The 23,649-nt window shown below is 43.4% G+C and overlaps 1 protein-coding gene across 2 annotated transcripts in view; it reads right to left on the bottom strand.

The window, feature by feature from the left end:
- Window positions 1-22,567, bottom strand: part of CDK18 (cyclin dependent kinase 18) — a 101,429-nt gene extending 78,862 nt beyond the window's left edge. For both annotated transcript variants that reach the window (XM_028734334.2, XM_028734336.2), the window contains exon 1: window positions 22,409-22,567. The gene's annotated coding sequence lies outside the window, so the exon portion shown is untranslated. The remainder of the gene's footprint in view (window positions 1-22,408) is intronic.
- Between the last annotated feature and the right edge of the window lie 1,082 nt (window positions 22,568-23,649).

Below are 23,649 nucleotides of genomic sequence, written 5' to 3'. Positions count from 1 at the left end.
AGCTACATTTGACCTTTATAGGTAAAGGTAAAGGGACCCCTGACCATTAGGTCCAGTTGTGACTGACTCTGGGGTTGCGACGCTCATCTCACTTTATTGGCCGAGGGAGCCAGCGTACAGCTTCCGGGTCATGTGGCCAGCATGACTAAGCCGCTTCTGGCGAACCAGTGCAGCGCACGGAAACGCTGTTTACCTTCCTGCCAGAGTGGTACCTATTTATCTACTTGCACTTTGACGTGCTTTTGAACTGCTAGGTTGGCAGGAGCAGGGACCGAGCAATGGGAGCTCACCCCATCGCGGGGATTTGAACCGCCGACCTTCTGATCGGCAAGTCCTAGGCTCTGTGGTTTAACCCACAGTGCCATCCACGTCTCTTGACCTTTATACTAGGGGCCCAATCCAAAGACAGCAACAGAGCAACACAATGCATATTTAGTCAGAAGTATGTCCCACTGAATTCAAACAAAATGTGCAAAGGATAGAAGTGATACCATGTTTAAAGTCCTTTAATATAAACAGGATATGATTAACACAAGTCCTATGGAGATCAATGGGGCTTGACCAGCATTTCCTGGTTCAGATGTGGAGCTTGCGCAAATGGTTTGCTCCTTTGCAGGTGGGATCCAGTCACATACTGACAAGTTCAGTTTGGGCAATTAATGTGGATGTGTGGTCCATGTGCACCAATTCTGCTTCTTAACCCTGAACTTCCTCCCAGTCTTCTTGCAGTAAGGGAAGTGATGAGAAAATGCACTGGGTAACAATATATTGATATGGTCCTGCAAAGCCTCTCTGCAAATTTTTGTGCAAGCAAATCAGGGTGAATAAAAAGGTCACCAGGAAGTGACCAGACAGCAATTGACATCAAATTGTCCCTGTATACAGCTGATTTGAAATTTCTGAGGAAAGTGAAGAAAAATAAATGCTTGCTTTCCAGAGTCTGTATAATCGCCTTCTAGCCCTCTATATTCATTTGCAAGAACAGTACAAATCATGTAGTTCATTATAAAATGGAAGCAGCAGCCTTTTGGCATTTAGCTATGCTAGGGACTCCACTGGTATCTGGAAGCTATTTGGCAGCACAGATGCATAATTGTGAAGGCAGATGTACTTGTGAACAGGGGTGGGTGGGTGGCTTTCGTTGCAGAATGAGCTTTGCTTTTCTACACCTTCCCTCTTGCAAAGACAGTTGCTTTTGTACCTGCTCAGTCCTCCCTGCCCTTCCTTCCCAAACTTCAAGGAGGCAATACATTTTTGTATATGTTCATATTCAAGTATCTGTTTAAAATCTTTGTTCAGACAAAAAACAATTCAAAAATTTCTCAGAGGGGTGTGTGTGTTTGCTTTGCGAGTGACATGAGGGCTAGCCGATCACTACTGTTCAAATCTGGAAATTAGAAACAATAACTTAAGTTGCACCTGAGCCTAAACATATGCATATTCACAATGGGCCAAGGGAGAAAGCTACACGTGTCCCTGTTTATCCTATGACTAGACTAGTCTAATTAATGTTTTGCCTTTTCACAAAATAAATTATGTTCAAAGCAGATCACAACAAAAACATGGTTTTGAAACATGGTTTCAAAAACAATATTTCAATAAGAATATAGCTAACATTTCAAGACATGAAAGTATTTCAGCAGCAAATTTTAGAAGAAAAAAAACCACAGCATCAATGCAGTTAAGTATCCATGTAGGCAAAGTATCCATGTAGGTTAAGTATCCATTTCAAGGCAAACACCAGAAGTGTAGGAAGCATTTTAGGGACCAGAAACAGTTGGCATCTCTCTGGGACTGAACTCAAATCTGCACATATAAGACGCAACTAATCTATATGCTACCATGGCAACTTTGGGGCTAGTTTTAACATCTAACTAGCAACACACACACACACACACACACACACACACACACACACACACACACACACATTCTAAAACAGGGGGGTTACTATATCGCAGCTGAGTTCCAAGCACCTGTCTCTTGGTCACACACCACGTGAGGAAGGTCTCATTGTATTCTCCTCACATCATCGTTTTCATCAATTTGATTTATTAACCACCTTTCACCATAAGGTCCCATTATTCAGTGGTGTGTCTGATGCAAGGTGTGTGCATGTAGGGCAAGGCCCTTCATTTTGCAGCATATCATGCAAGGTGCTGGTACTACATCTTAAACAAGTGAACAATCCACTTCTCCAGTCCCAGGCTCTGCTACTACTACTTCTGGAACAGGCCCAAGACATTTTGCTACCTGAGGCAGGGCAAACAAGTCTCTCCCTATCTTCCAGGAAGCTGCATATCTCCCGGGAAGCTGGTCATATTATTTTGGCAGCCAAGGCAGAAAATCTGCGTGTGGTTTTCTCTGGCAGTAAAAGTGAGGTTACAGGGAACCAGGCATAGGGCCTTCTTGGTAGTGGCACCCACCCTGTGGAATGCCCTCCCATCAGATGTCAAGGAAATAAACAACTATCTGACTTTTAGAAGACATCTGAAGGCAGCCCTGTTTAGGGAAGTTTTTAATGTCTGGTGTTTTATTGTGTTTATAATTCTGTTGGGAGCCACCCAGAGTGGCTGGGAAAACCCAGCCAGATGGGCAGGGTATAATTATTATTATTATTAATATTATTATTAAAGTACAACAATAAATTAAATAACTTAGCACTTCCCTGCCGCATCAGGGCACCCCAAACTGGTTGCCTCATTCCGGATAACAGTAGGATAACAACCCTAGCTCCTTCATCCAAACAACTTTGCTTTGCAGTATCTAGTCCCTCCCTTAGCAAGACCACCCAGATGAGGCAAGGCAAGCTCAAAGTGATGAGCGAACTGAAGGCTTTTATTCCCCCAGGGCTGGATGACCCCAGAAGATCACTTCCTTTCTTTCTCAAGGATAAGGCCTTGAAGGAGCAGAACTCTGACGTGGATCCTAACACTCTACCTCCTTTCTGCCAATTTATAGCCTTACTTGTAGCTTTGCTTCACAGAGAATGGAGTACTTGACTTGGTTTTCCCACAAAAGAAGAAGTAGTACAGATCCAACTTCTGAACATCCTGATTCATGTCAGGTTGTCATAGTCTAATGGGGGCAAGATGTTCCTTTCTGTTATCATTTTTCTATAACACATGAAACAAATTGCTTCTGCAGGCTCAGTCCCAACGCAAGCCTTAGCTTCCTAATAAAGAGTAGCATACATGGCATTTTCACAGGCTTCCACAAAATACTGCATCCAAAAGTGCCAATAAAGAAAGAAAGGTACAGGACTACACAACAACCAACAACAAAGCCCTGTGGATTCTGCAATTATGGAGTCACAGTTTTCTGCAGTTTGATAGATTTTGAACCAGCATTCATACTATCCCTGTAAAATCTGACCAGTGACTGCTAAGAATTATCATCTAGAATCTGGAAATATTCACAAGCTCAGAGAAACCAGAGTTTCTGCCCCTGTGGCCTTCACAGTACCTCCCACACAGATACATACATCACTTCTCAGTATGCAATTCTTTGCAAATGAAGTGTGCTGCAAATTCCCTGAGTGGGTCAGCTTTTGATGCTAAACTTACACCATTTAAATTCATTTGAAAAGCACCCTTCATAATTTGAGCAGCAGCTGTAGCTTATTCAGATATCCTTACTGCAGATACTGTATTTACTACTTATCACCATCATCGCCAGGGCTAGGGAAATAATACTGAATTCATGGAAATCTAACTGCAATAAAAATAAAATAAAAACTAGCATATGAAACTGGCAACACAAAGGTGTGAATTACGTGACCTACTACTGAATATGCCTATATTCACGTTCCAAAGATAGGTCTGCATTTTGACAATTTGAGTTCTCTTTGTGACTTGGCAATTCTTACATTGCCATACTAAAGAGAAAGAGGGGGCTATCGGGTAATGGCGGATTCCCTCCGAGCTCCAGAGGGAATCGGCTCTACTGAAGACGGGTCTTGCCGCCGCGGCGACGCGGGGACCCTCAGAAACCGCAGGCGCTGAAGCCTGCGGACTTGGTGACTCGGCGGGCACCTTAAGCGCCCCCCGACCCACGAAGAGCCTTTTTAAAGGCTTCGGAGAGGGTACGGAGAGTGGCGTGGTGCTGTGAGTAGACCGCTACTTCAGTGGAGTGAAGCCGCGAGCCATGGCCGAAGAGCGCTGACTTTTTTCCTTGAACATTTGGACTGAAAAAGAAATAACCCGTGAGTAGTACGGAATTTGGACTTAAAAATTTCCTTTTCTTTGAATTCGGTACGATCGGGGGAGTGCTAAAAAGGAAGTCCGCACCCCCCTTTTTGCAGACATTTAAAGCAAGAATCGGATAACTAAGGTGGAGAGACTATCTTTCTCTGTGTGAGATAAAAGTTATTAATTTCACGATTGACATTAGAAGTTTTGAGCTGGAGGATAAGAACTGAATTTCAGAAGTTGATGTGTAACCCCCCCCCCCCCAGATCCGGGAGCGATCCACGAGTGAGCCTGTTGAAGAGACATAAGGAGTTTGACAGCTGTCAAATGAGCTGTCAAACGAGCTGTTTAAGCTAGAAAAATCTGTTACTTATTTTGCGGACCAGAGGGGTTACATTTGATTTAAAGTTGTTGGAAACAATGAAGAAATAAGTAATAGTAATTGATTGTTGGAGAAGGACTACTAAGTAACAAAGAATCCCTCTAGGGGGGATTCTGCGGCATTACAATGGCTGCAGATGGAAAACTACAGGCTGAGTTGGGAAAAATGTTCTTTCTCGTGGGAAAACTTCAAGACCAAGCACAGCTATGGCTACAATGATTGTGACCTTGAATTCTAAAGTAAGCAATCCTGTTGCCTGTGTTAAGGACTTGACAAAGGAAAACTCTGTAGCTGAACCAGAAGAGATATTTTCAGAGTCAGAGGAGAGGGAAGGAGGAGCGGAAATACTTCAGGAGGAAAGGGCCAACCAAAAGCCTACAAATGGGGAATACAAAGAAAACAAGACATGGATAATGAGAATCTGGTTGAAAATCAAGAATGAAGAAGAGAGAGATCCCCTTATGGGGAGATTGAAAGAACTATGGATTACAAATTTGTGCAAGATGAAAGAGGGAGCCTTTGGGGCATTCGGATTATTTGGACTTAAAAGAAGCAAGAAATATGATTGGGGCTCCGCTTTTGAATATGGAGGGCTGGTTGGAAGAAACACTGATCTTACTGGGATAGAGCTCCTTCGAGACTTGATGGCCAACATAAAAGATTACCAACAAAACCGACGAAGAGGGACTGATAGAGATTTGAAGGCCTCGGACGTGAGAAATCCAGGCTAAGAACTGATATTGTGGACACCTCTTTGGGGGATCGAAACCTGGAAAGAGGGGGGTGAGAGTTTTTCTTTTGAATCCAAAAGCAATATAAGTTTATGATTTTTATGTTTAGTTATTACGTTCAGTAATTAATAGGATAATTGGGAAATTGGTGGAAGGGAACTTAGGTCAACCTTTGGAAAGGATGTAATGATTATAATTGATCTGTATAAGTTAAATTTGGTTAATTAAGAAGTACTAAGTTTTAAAAAATGATATTAATATTGTAAAGATAAGAGATAAGAACTTGCTGAACTAACTATTGGAATTAGGATGCATGAAGGGGGGGTGCGGGGAAGTCAGAAAATGTGGTTATGAAAGTAAGAATTTGAAATTGTACATGTTTGTCTGTGTCTTTGTGTGTTTGTTATGTCTATATAAAATGTGAAAACTCAATAAAAATTTAAAAAAGAGAGAGAAAGAGGGGGCTACCCCATCCAAAATCAGGTGAGTGGAGCTGAGTTGATAGTTAGGTCATGCAACAGGGATCTAACCACATTAGAAGACTCTTGTTGAGTAGGCCTAGTGCTATCATGCACTTTTAAAATTCCTTCCATGAAGATGGCTGTTGCCTTGATATGCAGAGGAAAGCACAGAAAAGTTCCTTATCCTGAAAACCTAAAGAACACTAGGGATACAATATAGAACCACTATCATATTTACACATAAGACAGGGAAGAGCAAGTGAATAATGTGCCCAAAGCCACACAAAGAAAAAGTGTGTATATGAGTCACCTGCCCATCAGTGCAACCTACTCATATTCTTTGTTGGACCTGATGCTTTTGGGCAGAAGAAGAAGGGCAGCAAAACCTTGCTGTGCATCTTTCTCAGAATTGATTGAACACCCTCTCTACCTCATGCGGTGTTCTGTCATCTCCCCAGCCTCCCAAAGTTCACCCCCTTTTCTCTCCCTCTCTTTCTTTTGAAAGTGTTGCTAATTTCTCAAGGACACCAGAATCAGAGTTACTTGCATGTAGAGAAAACTTGAACCTGTGTGGGAGACTAAACGGCTGCCTCAGAACAAGAGATCGGAGAGTTTCAGAGAGGAAGAAGAGTGGGTGAGTGAAGTAGACTAAGCACGGGAACAAGATCTGAATACATCTGAGGTGGGGAAGAATACAAATTTTAATTTACTCTGTTTCTCTTACAGGTTCTCAGCTACACAGTTGATGCAGCCCAAGTTGACTCTCTGAACTGATGGGAGTGAGGAGGGCACATTCTCAGATCAGCTTAGGTTAAATCACTGTTTTATAATAATGAACATCAGAACCAATAAGATGTGATAGATGGCTATTTCAGTGGGGGTATCCCAGTTTTGGAATTCTCTCCTCCTAAAAGCCTTGCTCGGCACCTGCTCAGATACCTTTTTGGCATCAGATGAATATATTTTGAATGATTTTACTTGGATTAGTTTTATGCTGCATTTACAGAAATGCTGTTGTTTGCAGATGACTTTAATATATTAGTTAATTAATTATGCTTTTACTAATTTTAGCATGAGCCACTCTAATATTTTAAGGGCAAAATATACATCTAAACAAGAAATATGCGAACCATTGAACAGTTAGAAAAATAATTTGTGTGTGCTGGATACACCATTATAGGGCAGAAACCTGCCCCATTAATTGGCATATGTGTGGTACTCTTCAGGCGTTTTGAACTGCCATGAAGCTATCATAAGGCTGACGGGAGCACCAGCTATCAACACCTTCCTACTAAGCGCCTACCTATTATGCAAAGGTACAGTGTTTTCACAGAAATCAGGGTAGAGTCTGGGTTACTGGTTGCATCAAATGCCTGAAAGTCACTTTAGAAGCATCCAGCCTCCAGATTATAGAGCAACATTAGCATCTGTGGGTACCTCTAGGGCCCCCTGAGTGTGCATTACTGGGAAGCACATAATTCTACGATGTACTTAGAATTATAGAATTGTAGAGCTGAAAGGAACCCAGTCCAACCCCCTGCGGTGTAGGAATATTCAGGCGGCCTATATGGTGATTGAACCCGTGACCTTGGCATTACCAGCACCATACTCTACCTAATTGAGTAGGCACCTAAATCACCTACAGATCAGTAATAGGCATTGCCTCAGCGACAAGAAGTAGAAGTCACTCTCCTCTTGTGTTAAAAAAAGCCTCTGGGAACAATCATGCAACATGCAATTAGCTATATCCCCACGTAGGATGGCAACAAAGATGCCATTAGCTCATTACCATAACACTACTAATTGTATAAATTAATCATTCATAATAGGAGGCTAGGATGGATTAAGAGCTTAAAACAGAAGGCGGGCTGCTGGGGTGGTTCATTTCCCAATGGCCTGTTCTCAATCTCTAACAGAAAACACTTTGAGGGAATCTCCTTTCCTGCAGAAAGGCAGGGGAGCTTAACATTAAAAAAGAGCTCTTTCACTGTGTTGCACTGGCTTTCTTTCCACCTCAGCATAATTCCCCGTGCTGGGTCCCAATTTGAGGCGGCGGGGGGGGGGGGGGCAGCACATTGCTTGCACAGCCAATGCCTTTAAAGCGTCACAAAGTAACCACAGCTCTTTAGAAACTGTGCAACAACAAAGCCCAATGGACAGCACTAAGAAAATTCTCACTGCAGCACAGAAAAGTGCTGCTATTGTTCCTGCCCAGGGGCCCAAGGAGATTTATTGATACGCAGGGAGGGAGGTCCAGATACGAGTCAGGAGAGGAATTAAGGTAGAAATTTGCTGGGCTGGGGTATTTATTTTCATGCTAGGGATAATACTGCTTGCAAATGGGGGTGCTCTTCTTTCTCTAAAGAGAAACTCCTTTTTCATAAGAGCAACAGATTTCTTCTTTCAAAAACTCAAAAATATTTCCCCTTCAAAGTGCACACAAAACACACGACTACCTTCAGAGTGCACATGTGTGGGTTTGCCCTCAGAGCTGGAGGGATCTCTCCAATCCCAACTTTCCAGGCTTCCAGCCTTACATTTGCTGGGCCTTTGCTTCCCTCTTGACTGAAAAGCCCAGGATTAAGGCAGCCTCTGCAATTTTCATCTAAGGCTGACAAGTTTTTGTCCTGCTGTCATCGCCTCCTTTATGTAAGTACTCGAGACCTTGGTTTTATTTGCATCCAAAGCAGCCTAGAGGAGGTTGGCAACCTGAGGCCTGGGGGCGGATGCGGCTCAATCACCTTCTCAATCCGGTCTGTGGATGGTCTGGGAATCAGCGTGTTTTAACATGAGTAGAATGTGTGTTTTTATTTAAAATGCACCTCTGGGTTATTTGTGGGGTATAGGCATATAGTCTGGCCCACCACATGGTCTGAGGGATGGTGAACTGGCCCATGGCTGAAAAATGTTGCTGACCCCTGGCCTAGAGTCTCCTTATGCAGCCTAGAGCCCACATAAACAGGTTGAGTGAGCCTTCCCTGCCCCAGTTAGAAGAGAGTAGATAACCCACATGGGGTTATTTCAGTGGCGCTCTGTGCAATGCCAAAATTTGGTGCCCCCCACCTCTTGCACTCCATTCCTAATAACAGTTGTGGTATCCCTTTGGGCTCTGTGCTCAGTGCAACCAAACTGATTGTGCTCCCCTAAATCTGCTACTGGCTGCAGTTCCAAAACATCTGGGGACTCAAGGTTGAAGAACACTGCATTACAGTATTCTGAGTACAGGCAACAACCGTTTTGCATGCGTTCAAAGCATGTGCGGTTGTGCATGTGTGCATCGCCACAACCCAGAAGTGGCTGGAAAAGGGGGTGAGGCACGGGTCATAAAGGGGCAGGGCAGGCATACACATGCTCTGCCAGTGTGTGCAGGTGTCAGGAACACAACCCCCACTCAAAACATTCAATGCCTGTAAAAGAGTTTCAGAAGAACAAGTAATCTACTTTTATTATTGTAAAGAACACTGCTGATGACATGAGCCTGATGTTCTAAAATCATTAAATCATCAATGCATTATAGCCACATATGTATGTGCTACACTGTCCAACTGGTTTAATTATGGATTTAATCATAAAATTGTAGAGCTGGAAGGGACCCTAAGGATCATCTAGTCCAACCCCCTGCAATGCAGCTGTTCCATACAGGGATTGAACCTGCAAACTTGGCATTATCAGCACCATGCTCTAACCAACTGAGCAATCCAGGTGGTGTATGACTGTATATACTCAGAGCATAACCTACTACAATGCAGATAGGGAAATCAGGCCTTTTGGTTGGGTCTGTTTGCCATGCAACTTATTGAGGAACAGAGGATTCTGGAGTGCATTTTCAGTTCATGCTGTGTGCTGCTCACCATACCAGAATCTGTGTGGGAGCACATATTCCTTGGTTGGGTGTTTGGGTAACATCACTGACTTTGGAGGATATGTCAGACTGCCTCCATAGCAACATGGATGCTTCAAGTTTCAGACCGAGATTCAAGAATTTACACACCAGCAGAGAAGCAATCCCAAGTATTTAATACACAATTATGCATATTCACCATTTTCATCCGGGTGCAGCATTCATGATTAGGAACAAACTTCTTAGTGGAAAAATAAAACGGGAACTTTACCTTGTTTGATAACTGAGAACTAGAAGGTTTTGTGACAAGAGATGGAAGTAGATATATGAAGAAAGCAAAGCAGACCAGGACATGGGAACTCACTCTGACACACAGACATCGTTTTTAGACCTATATGACAGCTTTGTAAATTAAAGCTTCTAAACTGGCATTTGCTATCATGTCTAAAGGTTTGTGGAAATGAGGTGTCTAATCAGGAAAAAAGATAAATGCACTGAGAAATGTAGAGATGAAACTCAGGGATAAAAACTGCCTCCAATAAGACAAATGCTTTCAGACAAAGCTTGAACAAATAACACTTTTGCCAAGGGAAGTAGTGGTTAGAGTCACACTTTCATGAGTTCAATCATGGTTTGGTGACACTTGATTTCTGGTGCACTGTACCTTCCTTTCCCTTATGGTCTCCCCCCACCCCTTCTCAAAATTTTGATGACCAATTCACGGCTTCATACATAAACACTAGTTTCCACCACAATGTAACATGCAAATAAACCTAAAATAACTTTCAACGCTGCTGAATATCATGTGTGAATCTCTGCTGCCATAATTACTCTTCAACAAAATGGACACTAATGAGGCATGAAAAACTGGAACATACAGAAACCAGTACAGAAACATTTCAGTCTCCATGGAGACTCCATCCAGCTTAGAAATCACTAAATTTCACACTTTGTGTGTGCTTCTCAGATTGCAATTGGTGCACTATAAAGTAAAAACATGTTTGTTCCTCAGAGTCTAAACACAGAGGAAAGGGTTGCCCTCTCAAAATATTGCCATTTTATTATAAATTACATTACATTAATAATAATACATTAAAGTTACGGATGGAAGAAGAATCTGTTTTACATGGATTTATACATGGAAATCAAGTTTTGCCTGGATTGAATTACGCCTTGTATGAATCACCCACTTATGAAAGAGCTGCTCACTTATTGTCATACAGGCACACATATATACACTATGTATATTAGAAGTATAATACATATGAAAAAAATCATGCCCTACATGGTTGTATATTTCTGCAGGATAATTTTGTAAGTATTAATACGTGTTTGTATAGAGTTCATATGTATTGTTATATGCAGCTGTTTACTTTAGGGGTATAATAAAAAATCCAATTCTTGTGCAGATCAAAGAGAAAAATGATAATTACAGGGGGAATTGCTAAGGATAAGTTCAACATGGAAATTTTCAGAAAACCGCATCCCTGCAAAAATTCTAAGTATCAATTCTTCTGCAACCATTCTGGCTACGTTGTACCCATCCTCCAATGATCAGGATGCTTTTCCTGTTATCTTTTGACTTCTTGTTATGTTTGATTGTTTGGACTGAAATTTACAAGGATCTTGTAATGATACGTTGTTTAATTGCCTGTTTTTATTATATTTGTTCTTGGTCTTGGTCTTAGTTGTAGTTTTATTTTTACAAAAAGCACTGCAAGCTGCTTTCAGTTTTCATTAGTGAAAGATGGAGCACAAGTGTTGGCGGCATGGAGAGAGAATAAATGCATAAAGGTTTGCGGCTAGTTTTTTTCAACATTACAATGATGGACTTTGGTCATATTGCAGCTGCTTCCTGACACACGTCTTTAATTCACAAGCTGGGAAATACAAAAGCTAAACAAATGAGTTTCTTAGGTCCCATTGAATTTTCTATTTGCAGTAATGACCACTGAAACCAATGCTATTTACAAATACACAACTGTACAATTACTGGTGAGCACGCACACCCCCTTCTCCATAGCTCAAACACACAAAAAGCTATATTCCATTACCAAAATTGCACAATTGCTCTATTGTATGATGATACACAAGCTGTTGGGACTTTGTAAAGAAAAAAAATTCTTCTGAAGTAAAATAGGACTAATCCAGCCTAAGTAGTTTGAGAAATCTTTGGAGTCCTATATGTAAACTGTAACATAAATTGAATGTACAAAGTGGGTTTGATAAGAGCCATTACAGCAACTTCTGGCAGAAGTCAATAAACTGCAACATGCATCTTACAGGGGGAAGGGGGCTTTGGGCATGCTCAGCAAATCACAGTTAATAATTCCTTAGTCCTGTGCAACAATTATTAATCACTTAACAAGAGATTCAGCCGCGCCCCTGGCTTTGACCAAATATTAGGAATGCTCCACGTTACATAAATTTGTGAAATGTCTGTAATGCTGTATATTTCAAGTGGAAAGAGGGACACACCCTTTTTGTTTACCCTTATCTATCTGTACATACACACGCTGTGGAAATTCAGGATCATTCACTGAATCCTTTGGCATGAATACACAGTGTACCCATGGTATGACTCTAACACACTGAGAGGTACACAGGAGATACACACACCTATAAACTGTGTATGCCAGGGATATGCATGAAGTGTGGAGCAGTCTTTTGCCACAGCAAATTCAAAATCACTTCCAGTGTACAGAAATAGCCCAGACACACACGTGCACACACACACACACACACACACACACACAAACATCCTAGCAAGAACAATCACACACACCATGCTATTTAACTTGATCATAAAAGGATAAGAGAGACTATAATGTTGGGTATAAAACTAACACACCAAGAGAAATCCGCATTAAATATTTTCAGATGTGAACATATTTCCACTCATGTTAAGAGAGATGGTTAAAATGCACTCATTCTTTAAATTAGAGTAAACACCTGTTAACTAGTTGTAGTTTTTTCGATAATCTTTAGCATAGTGAAGTGGTTACCTAGTTGTGAACAAACTGTCTGACAATAATCAATAGCAACAAAAATTAAGCTAGTTCACTATAACAGAATTAAAAAGTAGCAAACGCCACCATCGCTAATAACAAATGCCAAAACCTAAAGTCCTCTTACCAGCTTACATATCCCCTCTCCAGAGCAAAGAGAATAATTTTACACTGTTTCTGAAAGATACTCAGGCTAGGGCTTGGGGAGATCTCCAAAGGAAGGAAGACAAGCTGTGGATCTGGCACAGAGATGGTTGTTGGAAGCCGAGCACCCAGAGACACAATTCCATCTAAGATCCTATCACACATCTTAGAGAAATTGTTTTACTTCTGCTTCTAAGAAAGTAGCCCTAAGGCAGGGGTCAGCAACCTTTTTCAGCCGTGGGCCAGTCCACTGTCCCTCAGAAGATGTGGTGGGCCGGACTATATTTTGAAAAAGAAAGAAAAAACAACGAATTCCTGTGCCCCACAAATAACCCACAGATGAATTTTAAATAAAAGGACACATTCTACTCATGTAAAAACACGCTGATTCCCGGACCGTCTGCAGGCCGGATTGAGAAGGCGATTGGGCCGCATCTGGCCCCGGGCCTTAGGTTGCCTACCCCTGCCCTAAGGAAATGTAATTTCCTCCCAGAGTCATTGCTGTAGGCCTGCCTCTCCTCCCTCTGCTGCAGAATCCTTTCTGCTTCTAGATTTAAATGGAAAGGGCAGGCATGTCGAAGCGCAGAGGGATGGAGTTAGGTAGAAGGAGGATTAGCTCAGAAATAAGGCAAGCTATTTTCTGGGGAATAGCTTGGTTTATTTCTGAGAGGATGCAATGCAAGCAGCAGTGGTGGGGAAAGCAGGGAAAGAAGCTCACTGGTACTTCATAGTTAAGAATGCCAGATTTTCCCACATAAAGAACTCCCTGCAGGTAGAAAGCTAACACACTGGGATAAAGGTATTGGATTACCGTACCTTTTCTCGGACATGCAAGCTTTCCATATATGGGGAAGCAAGTGATGGTTTTGTGTTAAGGAAACATTTGAACATGTCATCTCCCACATGGATTCTGAGTGGCAGCACGGTTTCAGGAGGAATGCCCATGTGTTTCCTTAACACTTGAGTAAGCTCCAAGTAATCCTAAGAGAAGGTGACAAAGCATAAGGTAGGATCCTTTGACACCCAGATTACAGAAGCAGCTGGGGTCAGATTAGGTGCGAGAGCAGGCCAGACATACTTTTGCTTAAACTTGGCCCTGCCCACCTGACAAAGTGGTCCACCGACAGTGGGGGAACTGCTGTCCAGATCCAGTTCCCCACTCCCTGGGAAAGGATGGAAATATTAAGCCAATTCCTGTTTTCCCATTTCCCATCTAGGCAGCAAATACTTGGAACTGGGTGACAAAGCATTCAAACCTCCGCAACCTGTCATACTGGAGAGAGTTTGGATTAGGCTCTGCCTGGCTATGTTGTTGTTGTTGTTGCTGCTGCTGCTGTTGCTGCTGGAGGAGAAGAAATTCTGGTGAAGAGGAAGGCACCCATCCAAATGGTGGGAGGAAACTACTGCCGATGGTATCCCTGCTGGCAGCAGCCAGTGGACAGACCTGGAACTGGGTGTTATGGGGTTGGCATTGGTTCCACTGGATCCTTCTGTTATGATTTGGGCCCCTTGACTGTAGCAGCCTGGGAGTTGGTGTGGCAAAGAGACATTCACTGAACCACCCCTCTGTTGGTCAGGGGTTTGGATTGTTCTCTGAATGGCAAATTCCAAAGTTCACCACCACTCCAGGGGCGCATTTTGAACCAAACCTAACCTCCACCAATGAGTTTGATTGATGTCCTCACACCCCCACCACTGCAGTCTTCTGCTGAAATGAGGACCTAGCAGAGCACTTGAGCTCCACCTTCTGCCCAGGCCATCAAAAGTCTTGCTCAGTCTCCTTGCAGTTTGCGAATTGAGATTGGCTTTTGCAGACATGTTTTCAAACTTATCTATGCAGCAATACAGGTTTGAAACAGGGATTAAGAGGAGAAAGATGAAATGGAGCAACATAGGATGCTGGACTCTATGCCAGACACAAAGCTCCTTGCTTCTATAATGCAAATGTTGATGTGCCAAAAAGCACATGGTATTGACATCTAGTGGGCAGGGGGAGTGTCTGGGGAGACAGCAGCTCAGGCACAGGAGAATTAAACTCCCCTCACCCAAATATCCCTTTTTATATTAAAAATAGACCCCGTGCACTGCTTTGTAGATGAATAGAGCAGGCACATGAACAACAAACCTAACTACACCATCACATATCATTTGACCTTATGTCTCATCTGGAGCTATTTCAATTGTACCAGGCAATACTCTGGCAGCTGACATTGTATGTAATAGCTAGACTGATTTAGGCTAGTCTTTTCTGTGCACCCATCACAATTCCCTCTGTTCCTCTTTTATCTAATCTCTCACCTGTTTCATAAGAACATTTCTCTATTGTGCTTCTCTAGTGGATGCCTTTGATGTGCTGCTGTCTTCAAGAACCACATGCCTTTTCTTACTTCTGCTTTTTTCAGAAAGATTAGATCAAAACCTTACCTAATTCCTTAGTCCTGACTGTGCATCTAGGTTTACTTCCCTGTCTGTCTGAAATGAATTCAGTGCATCAAGGTGTGCAGATATGAAACAGCCAAGTCTAGGACACAGCATCCTTTGCTTTGCCTCACAAGCCCTCCAATGCCCACTCCCCACATCTGAAATAAGAGACTGTCACAACTTTGGCCCTACTCGTCTCTCTGCCTGAGTGTGGTTAGTTCCAGACATGCTCTGGAAATAATCCATACAACATGAATATCTGTGCAGGGAGGCAGGTGGCAGAGAAACGTATTGACTGCTTCATTGTTTACAGAATGCAGGGATAGTGAAAGAAAGCTTCTGCTGCTCTCTGGCCCCTGTAGAAGCCAAGAAGATAAGACAGTTATGAACACCAGTTTCTCCCACTCACTTGTAGAAATCTAGAAAATAAATGTAACTGTATTGCTAAGCAATAATCTATCTCTCTCTCTCTCTCTCTCTCTCTCTGTGTGTGTGTGTGTGTGTTAGAGAGTCAGAGAGTCCATGTGTGTGTACACAAAGAGCCATTGCTAGATACTGAAAAGTCTCAGAGCACAGGCCCATGACACAAATATGAAGGTGGGGGGTGGAAATGCATGTACTAACTTATATGTATAGATGCAGATTTAGGTCTCTTGAGCAAATTAATTTGGGGTGTCTGTGGCTGGGGGTCACAGCACTTTGTGTCATGCCCAGCAACCCTGTAAGCATTTTTTTAAAAAGGTGGTGAGAAAGAAAATATGGGGCTCAGTGCAAAAGACCTGGAGTTTGGGGTCCCTAGACTGTGCCCCCAAACAACATGTGCATATGTGTGTGTGTTTGTGGAGAGGTGCAACAAGAAAGAGGCACTCATCCCTGCTGAGGTTTGGAGCAACCAGTGCTGTTTGGGATTGTGCCACCTCATTCTGCTAGTCTGTGTTCTGCTTCTAGGAGTAGCAAAGTAGCAAGGCTCAAGCAAGAGGACTGGCATAATCCCTGTGTAGCTTGTGAGGGCAAGACACACCAAATGAGCATTCATGATATGTGACAAGTCCACCATCTAGAAATACCCCTAAGATCTGGATTGGGTTTCATATTTCTGGGCCGAGGTGCACATACCCCCTATCTGAGACTCAAAAGTGCTCAGGCTCATATGGAGGGCTTGAGCAAATTCCTTTCTATTGGCTTTAGCTTTCCAATTCAGGGCTCAGTGACTTCTGAAAGTAGCACCCTCAGACTATTCCCAAATATGTGAGTGATGCAGCCATTCACTACCAAGCCAAATTTTACTCTTTGTATGCTCAGAATCGTTCATAGTACTGGGGTCTCAAAACAGTTAGACATTCCAAAAGTAGATGTCTAATGCAGATAATGAGATATTGCAAGGAACTGGTACAAATGATAAGGCTTCTAGTGCATTTGTTCTTTCCAATATCCAATGTAGATGTTATACTTCGGTAAGAACAGCTTCACAATGCCCCCAGAGCAAAGCCTGTAGGGTTGGAGCAAGTGGAGGATGCAACAGACATGACAAAGGGGGGGGGGGGGGAGAATGCCACCTTAAAAAGGAATCTTGATTGGAATTTTTAGATGATTACCTACAGTTCTGCAAAGCCTAATTGCTTGCAGGATTGAAATCCAGGCACTTTCATCGACAGCAGCCACCAGGCAGTTTTCTGTTTCTCATTTCCCTTTGCAAAAAAGGGCACTGCACATTAATAAGGGGATAAGGGACAGATTCAATAGGCAGATTGCACAAACAGATTCCAATTTCCTGGGGTGGGGGGAACCAGAAGAGCACTTCAATCATTTGCTTTTCCTTTTACTAGATAGATACTAGATGAAAAATGGGGTCAGGTACATGGTATTTGGTGCCCAACACACTTAATAAAGAATCTATACTGGTCTGGTTCACACATCACACAAATCAAGCCATCCTAAGCCAAACCTTAGTACAAATGTGCAAGTGTGTGGTTCCTTAGAGAGGTGATTGCAGTTGCTTTGCTACTTCTCTGGCCCTCCTGTTGTGATGTTACTGTGATCTAAGCCATGGTTTAACTTAGAAAGCTGCTGTTCCAGACAAACCACGAGCTGTGACCAAGGTTTGCTCTTGATTTTACAGCTCAAGGTTTGTCTGGAGGGGGCAAACTGAAAGCATCTGTTCAGACAACTCAATAAACCATGGCTTAGCTCAGGGGTAGGCAACCTATGGCCAGTGGGTCGGGTGCGACCCAATTGCCTTCTCAATCTGGCCTATGGATGGTCTGGGAATCAGCGTGTTTTTACATGAGTAGAATGTGTCCTTTTATTTTAAATGCATCTCTGGGTTATTTGTGGGGCATAGGAACTCGTCATTCCCCCCCCCCCCAAATATAGTCCAGGGACTGAGGGACGGTGGACTGGCCCACAGCTGAAAAAGGTTGCTGACCCCTGGCTTAGCTCATGGCAGCACATCAGGAAGGCAGCCAGGGATGAAGCAAAGCATCCATTATCTCCTCTCTGGAGACATGCACACTTGCACTAAGTAAGATTTGGCTTAGTGTGATCTAGGCCACATTGTGTTCATTCCTCTGGGCTTTGCTTTTTGGGTCTGACTTCCTGGCTTCACTTCTGACTTGTCCCTATAACTCAATTTTGGCACTGTGAAAGAAAGCCAGGCTAGCAGGACTACTTTTAAGGGACGCTCAATAGGAATTTTTTTGAAAGTACTGAAGGAGACAAGGGGAAGATTTCTCCCTACAATTCTTCACATAACTCAAGCAACTGTTCTTATGAACAATGTTATTACAGTACTGCAGCTGGAAGGTATCAAGAATAACCTCGACCATGATAGGGATATTTTGCTCCACTGAGAGCTTTGTGAACTTCAGGAAGTCCTGCCTTTTAGCTGACCAAAGTCTGATGTGTGTAACAAAGCCAGAAGGAAAATGTGCTTTTCCATAGTGTCCTGCATGCTACGATATCTGTTTCCAGGAAGGCAAAATAGCATTGAGGATGACAAAAATGAGATATATTTTTTTTGCATGAAAAATATAATATTCTTTTATCAAACTGCAAGCACGGGTTTTACAGCTAAAGCTATGAAGTACACCTCCAAAGTTAGATGATAAATTAAACTCAATGGAACAACCAAAGTTTTTCTTTCATCAGGGATACATAATGTTTTGCCATTTGGAGTTTTTTAAAAGAGAAAGGGAAAGGGTCCAAGGTCGCAGGCCACAAGGAAAAAAGAATTTGAAGGACACAACACTGCCCTAAGACTGGCAAGGTCAGCATTCGACTTCTATCTCTATTCTGAAGCTCCACTTGAAACTTCAAGCAAATTCATATGCCTCAGGGCCTTGTTTTATTCTGTGGGCAGTAATTTTCCTTTGTGGTTTAGAGTGGATGAGCTGCTTTGCATGAGGGACCTTGGAGCTAGCTGCTAGAGGGTGCTACCACAATACTTAAAACCAATCAAATTTGCATTGTGGCAGCTAAAATGTCAGAAACTGAAACAATCCAGATTCTAAAATAAGTTATAGCGGCACAACTGGTTGCCATGTTCTAAACTGCTCATAAGAATGTGCAGCCACAGCTCTCTTAATATAAGGAAAGCACTGTAACTGGATGTAGCACAGTAGCCCCTAGGCTAAGTTTTCAATCTTGCCTGAATAGATGTGCAAGAGCAAGACTGCCAGCTGATATATTATGCACTGTAGTCCAATTCTGAATTTATTCAGAAGAACAGGGACTCTCTCTTGGGACCTTTAACCCACACTATTTGCATCTCTACCCAATATATTGATCTGCCCCCCCCCTAACTAGTGATAACTCCCCAGTTTGCCCTTCTCTTACTTTTGCTCACACAGATAGATTATACATGGAAAATGCCTCTTCTACAGTGCAGATTATCAGTGAGGGGCTGCAGGTTCAAATCCACATTCTTAAAGGCATCCCCCAAGAACAGTATCTTATGGAATTAACCACCCTGGGATATAAAAGTCTCTGGACTCCCCTCACTTCAGCTTCTTTATTGCCACGTTCAATAGAAGAATTGCAGATTGAAATAAATTGGCAGAAAGTCCATAATTCCCAGGAAGACCTTTTGTACCCACACCAATAATAATATAGTTGGGGGGGGGACCTTAAAGTTCATTTAGTCCAGTGGTACCCAAACTTCCCCCCTTCCAATGGCAACATGAAAATTGCTAAGCGTCTTGGCAGACCACTTAATGATTTGCCTGCCTGCTGTAGCAATTGTAATGTGCAGTAATAGATGCCACATGATTTAAATTGAATTTTTATTGCTTCTTTTATTTCTTATATTGTATTTTGTTGTTTTACAACCTGAATTCAAATTCCATTTTATTGCATTACAGCAAATAAAAGAAGCAATAAAAATTCAATTATAAATCAATATGAATATTTAATACAGCCACATCACGGACCACCTGAATGAAGCTCATGGACACAGGTTGGGAAATGCTAATCTAGTCCAACCCCTTGCTAATTCAAGAAACCTACTACTACTCCTGCAGCGTATTTTTAAAAACAAATTATTAAATATTTTCTTGGGTTGCAGAAGTATGTGCATTTTCGGGTCGTAGAGTCTTTTCTACAGATCAGTTACATTCGATGTGAGACATCTGATGAGAAGACTAGGTGGTCACTCAATAACCTCTAACAAGAGAGATTCCACGTCACATAGCATTCACAGAAAAACACATTAGCATCAACATTTCTGTCAGAATAGGAAGCAGGGTGACTCAAGAGTGGCCAACACAGTGCTGTGGTGCCCTTTGTCCTGACACTGGCACCACTGGCATTTACTTGGATGGTACAAATGGAGAGTCAGGGTAGAACCGAAGTCTTGGCAAAGCCAAACTGGTGCTGCCACCATAGGACCAACCTCTCTGTTGGCCTGCCTCACTCCTCACTGTCCAGGTAAGCAGCCATGATGCTAGTGTCAGAAAGGTGGCTCTGTGGGTAATACACCTAAAAGAACCTGGAATTCTTTGATTGAGTAAACAGGGATGAACACCCCAAGATATCAGTTATGAGGGAACAACCTTTGCTATTTGATTGTGTCAATAAGCCTTGACTAACAACATTCCTCCAGCGTACTAACAAATGCCACCGGTTCTGTTTTTTTAACTTCCTTCCTTCAAGTTAGTCAGGTTCAAAGTGGATTCTTCCCCACAGACACTAAATGTAGCAGCTGCTCCTACTCATGGAAAATTTCAAAAACGCTGGTGCACTATGAATAGCCGACTAGTCAAAAGTTTAAGGACGTATAAAAGGCATTGGGAACGTCGTGCAATATGCACTCTTGTAAGAGGCACAAGCCAAGAGAAGGGTCAGAGCTTCATAGAATGCTTGCAGAAACTGAACACACATCTGCTCACTCCCTTCCCATTTCAGGACTTGCGATAAATGTACGAAAGTGATGGAATAGAATGCAGACAGTCTTTTAGGCAACCTGTGTAGCATAGCAACAGTAGGGAAAAAGGTGTTGCTTGCAACAGCACAGCTTGGCTCTTTACAGAATACTTTCATATGAAGTGCTCGCTCCAAGATTATACGAAAGTGGAACCATCCCCATCTCTGAATGGCACAGCTTCCTCCACTAGATCTACTTCCAGCTGAAGGGAATGATGAATACAAATGAGAACAGAACATACTAATGTCCACTGGAGAAAATGCTTGCAGTCTAATATTACTATTAAAAAAAACAAACCCTTTGTGATGGAAGGAAGGTCACATTTGAACAGATTTCCTGTTCTGCCACCCATGGTTTTTTTCACTGTCCCTTTATAAGTCAGCTGCTAAAAATGCCTAGCAGCTCCACCAGCTTCTTTAATACCTTATATACATGTCTTCAACTTTATTAGAGATCATCATCCTTACAGTAACAATTTCATCACCCCTAAAGCAACATGCCAATCAACTCCAACTCACTTGGCTGGAAGAAATTAAAAATTAAAAATCAATGCCAGAAGCCTGAAGTTTCAAGGTACTAGGTCTTCCCCCTCACAATTAATGCCAGTATTGTGCTCATCCATCTGTGAAAGTCACTCTCCCTTTTGTTTTCTTAGAGAGAACAGTCAGTTTAAACACCCCTGGCACAAATTCTAGTCTGGCAAGGCAGGTGGTTCCAGTCTTATGCATTATCTCATCTTGCTTAGGGAATCTCTTAACTCTATGGAAGAAAACCATGTCAAATAAGTATTTTAAAGATAGTTGTTCCATGAGCTCAGAAAAACAATGGAGATGCTGGAGGAATCCAAAATGTTGTATGAGCAAAAGAGTGTGCTTAATCTTTTAGATTAACTCTTGCTTGGGCATTACATCAGGTAGCAGAGAAAAACAGAAACCTCTGAAGAATAGGCTTGAAGAATCTCATACTGGATTTCCAAAGCAGAGTTCCTTCCCTTCCCTCCTCCTCCTCCTCCTCTCCTACAAAAGCCAAAGCTTGTACCTGACAGAAGTCGACTTCAAGGGGTCTGGAGGCCAGGATAATATGGTTTAAAAGATATGGGAGGCTTCCAGGTGAACACAAGACTCCCCAGGTTACATAATGTCCAACTTCACTATCTGAATGGTCTGCAGGCATCAAAGATTTCAGATAAACCAGCATGCGCCTAAAGATAAACACAGGGCATGGCCTGGGTTTTTAAACACACAAGATACAGGGATAAACTTGTGAATGCTCCAAACCGCAAGTGGACCCTGCACAGGATTGCATGCTCCCTAGAAAATAACTCCATGCACACAGAAAGCCAGCTATTAAGAGAGAAGGCTGGTCCTTGTATTACCTCAGTAACGGGCTAGCTTTCAGTGTGGAGGAATCTGTCACCAGTTCTCATGGAGGGAGAGCTCACAGCTTCCTTCTGCCATGTCAAAACTTAGACCCAGGGAGGTCAGAGGTGAGGTTACCCTTCAAATCCCAGGGTCTGTTTGGGCTGCTGCTTCTCCCCCAAACCGAGTCAGTTGCCCGAGTCTCCTCCGGGGTCTGAACTTTCTTCCCTTCCAGAGCCCCAACACACAGCCATCGACAATCGCACCCCTAAGAGGCGAGCAGCCGAGAAGGAGCGAGCTGGAGAGCTTAGCTCCAAGGGGGCCCTGAAAGAGAAGGCGCTTGTTCCTGGAGCCTCCTCCTCCTCGCCCCACCTTTGCTCTGTTTACACTGTCGCGCCGCCGAACTGAAAGAGAGAAGCGCGCCACGCAGGGCACGAGCCGGCGAGGGCTTACCGGCTCCGAGGGGCTCCCCTTCGAGAAGCAGCCGAGCCCCACTTCCAGGCGCCCGCGCGCCTCGCCCCTTCTTCCACGCCCCGGCTGGGACTCCCGGGTCTTCCTCACCGGCCGGCCGAGAGCAGAAAGCAGAACTGGCGGCTTCTGGTTTCCAGCGACAACCTGAGGCAGGAGGAGGCGGAGCCACGGCTAGGGAGCCACCAATCCGACTTCGCGCGGCGCTGGCTCCTCCCCCCGTCGCTCGGTGGCATCGGGCGTGGGGTGCTTTGGGGTGTTCTTTTTTTTGCTGAGGCTGCAGAGGGGGCGGGGCTGCCTCCCCCCCCCCCCCGCTTTAGAGATGCCGCTCTGCGTTGTCAGCGGCAAAGCGGCGCGCAAGGCGGAAATTCAACAGGTGCTGCTTTTCGTGGAACCGTTTGCCCCAGGGGTCAGGCTGGATGATCCTTGGGGGTCTCTCCCAGCTCTACAATTCTATGATTCGGTGGCAGGGCATCACCTTTGCATCCAGAAGATCCCAGGTTCAAAACACCCCCCAATATCCAGGTAGTGCCCAGGGCCAGATTTAGGTTTGATGAAGGTAACGGGGCCCTTTATATGTCCAGCTGTCCTTTGTCAACAACAAATTGTCGCTCTTTTTTGTGTTGAATATATGCTATATGGTAGGGATGCGGGTGGCACTGTGGTCTAAACCACAGAGCCTAGGGCTTGCCGATCAGAAGGTCGGTGGTTCGAATCCCCGCGACGGGGTGAGCTCCCGTTGCTCGGTCACAGCTCCTGCCAACCTAGCAGTTTGAAAGCACGTCAAAGTGCAAGTAGATAGATAGGTACCACTCTGGCGGGAAGGTAAACGGAGTTTCCGTGCGCTGCTCTGGTTTGCCAGAAGTGGCTTAGTCATGCTGGCCACATGACCCGGAAGCTGTATGCCGGCTCCCTCGGCCAGTAAAACGAGATGAGCGCCGCAACCCCAGAGTCGGTCACAACAGGACCTAATATATGCTATATGATAATTTATGGACCTAATAGGTATCTACAATAGGTATATTTTCACATAACAAAATATGTATTTTATCAAAGTAATTGTTGAACTGAAAACCAATTAAGAAGAAGTACAGTGGTATCTCGGGTTAAGTACATAATTCATTCTGGAGGTCCATTCTTAACCTGAAACTGTTCTTAACCTGTAGCACCACTTTAGCACCACTGCTGCCGTGCCACCAGAGCATGATTTCTGTTCTCATCCTGAA

The sequence above is a fragment of the Podarcis muralis genome, chromosome 5 (genome assembly GCF_964188315.1).
Source record: "Podarcis muralis chromosome 5, rPodMur119.hap1.1, whole genome shotgun sequence".
Taxonomy (NCBI): Eukaryota; Metazoa; Chordata; class Lepidosauria; order Squamata; family Lacertidae; genus Podarcis; species Podarcis muralis.
Note: the sequence above shows the minus strand (reverse complement) of the source record. Positions and strands in the feature narration are given on the sequence as shown.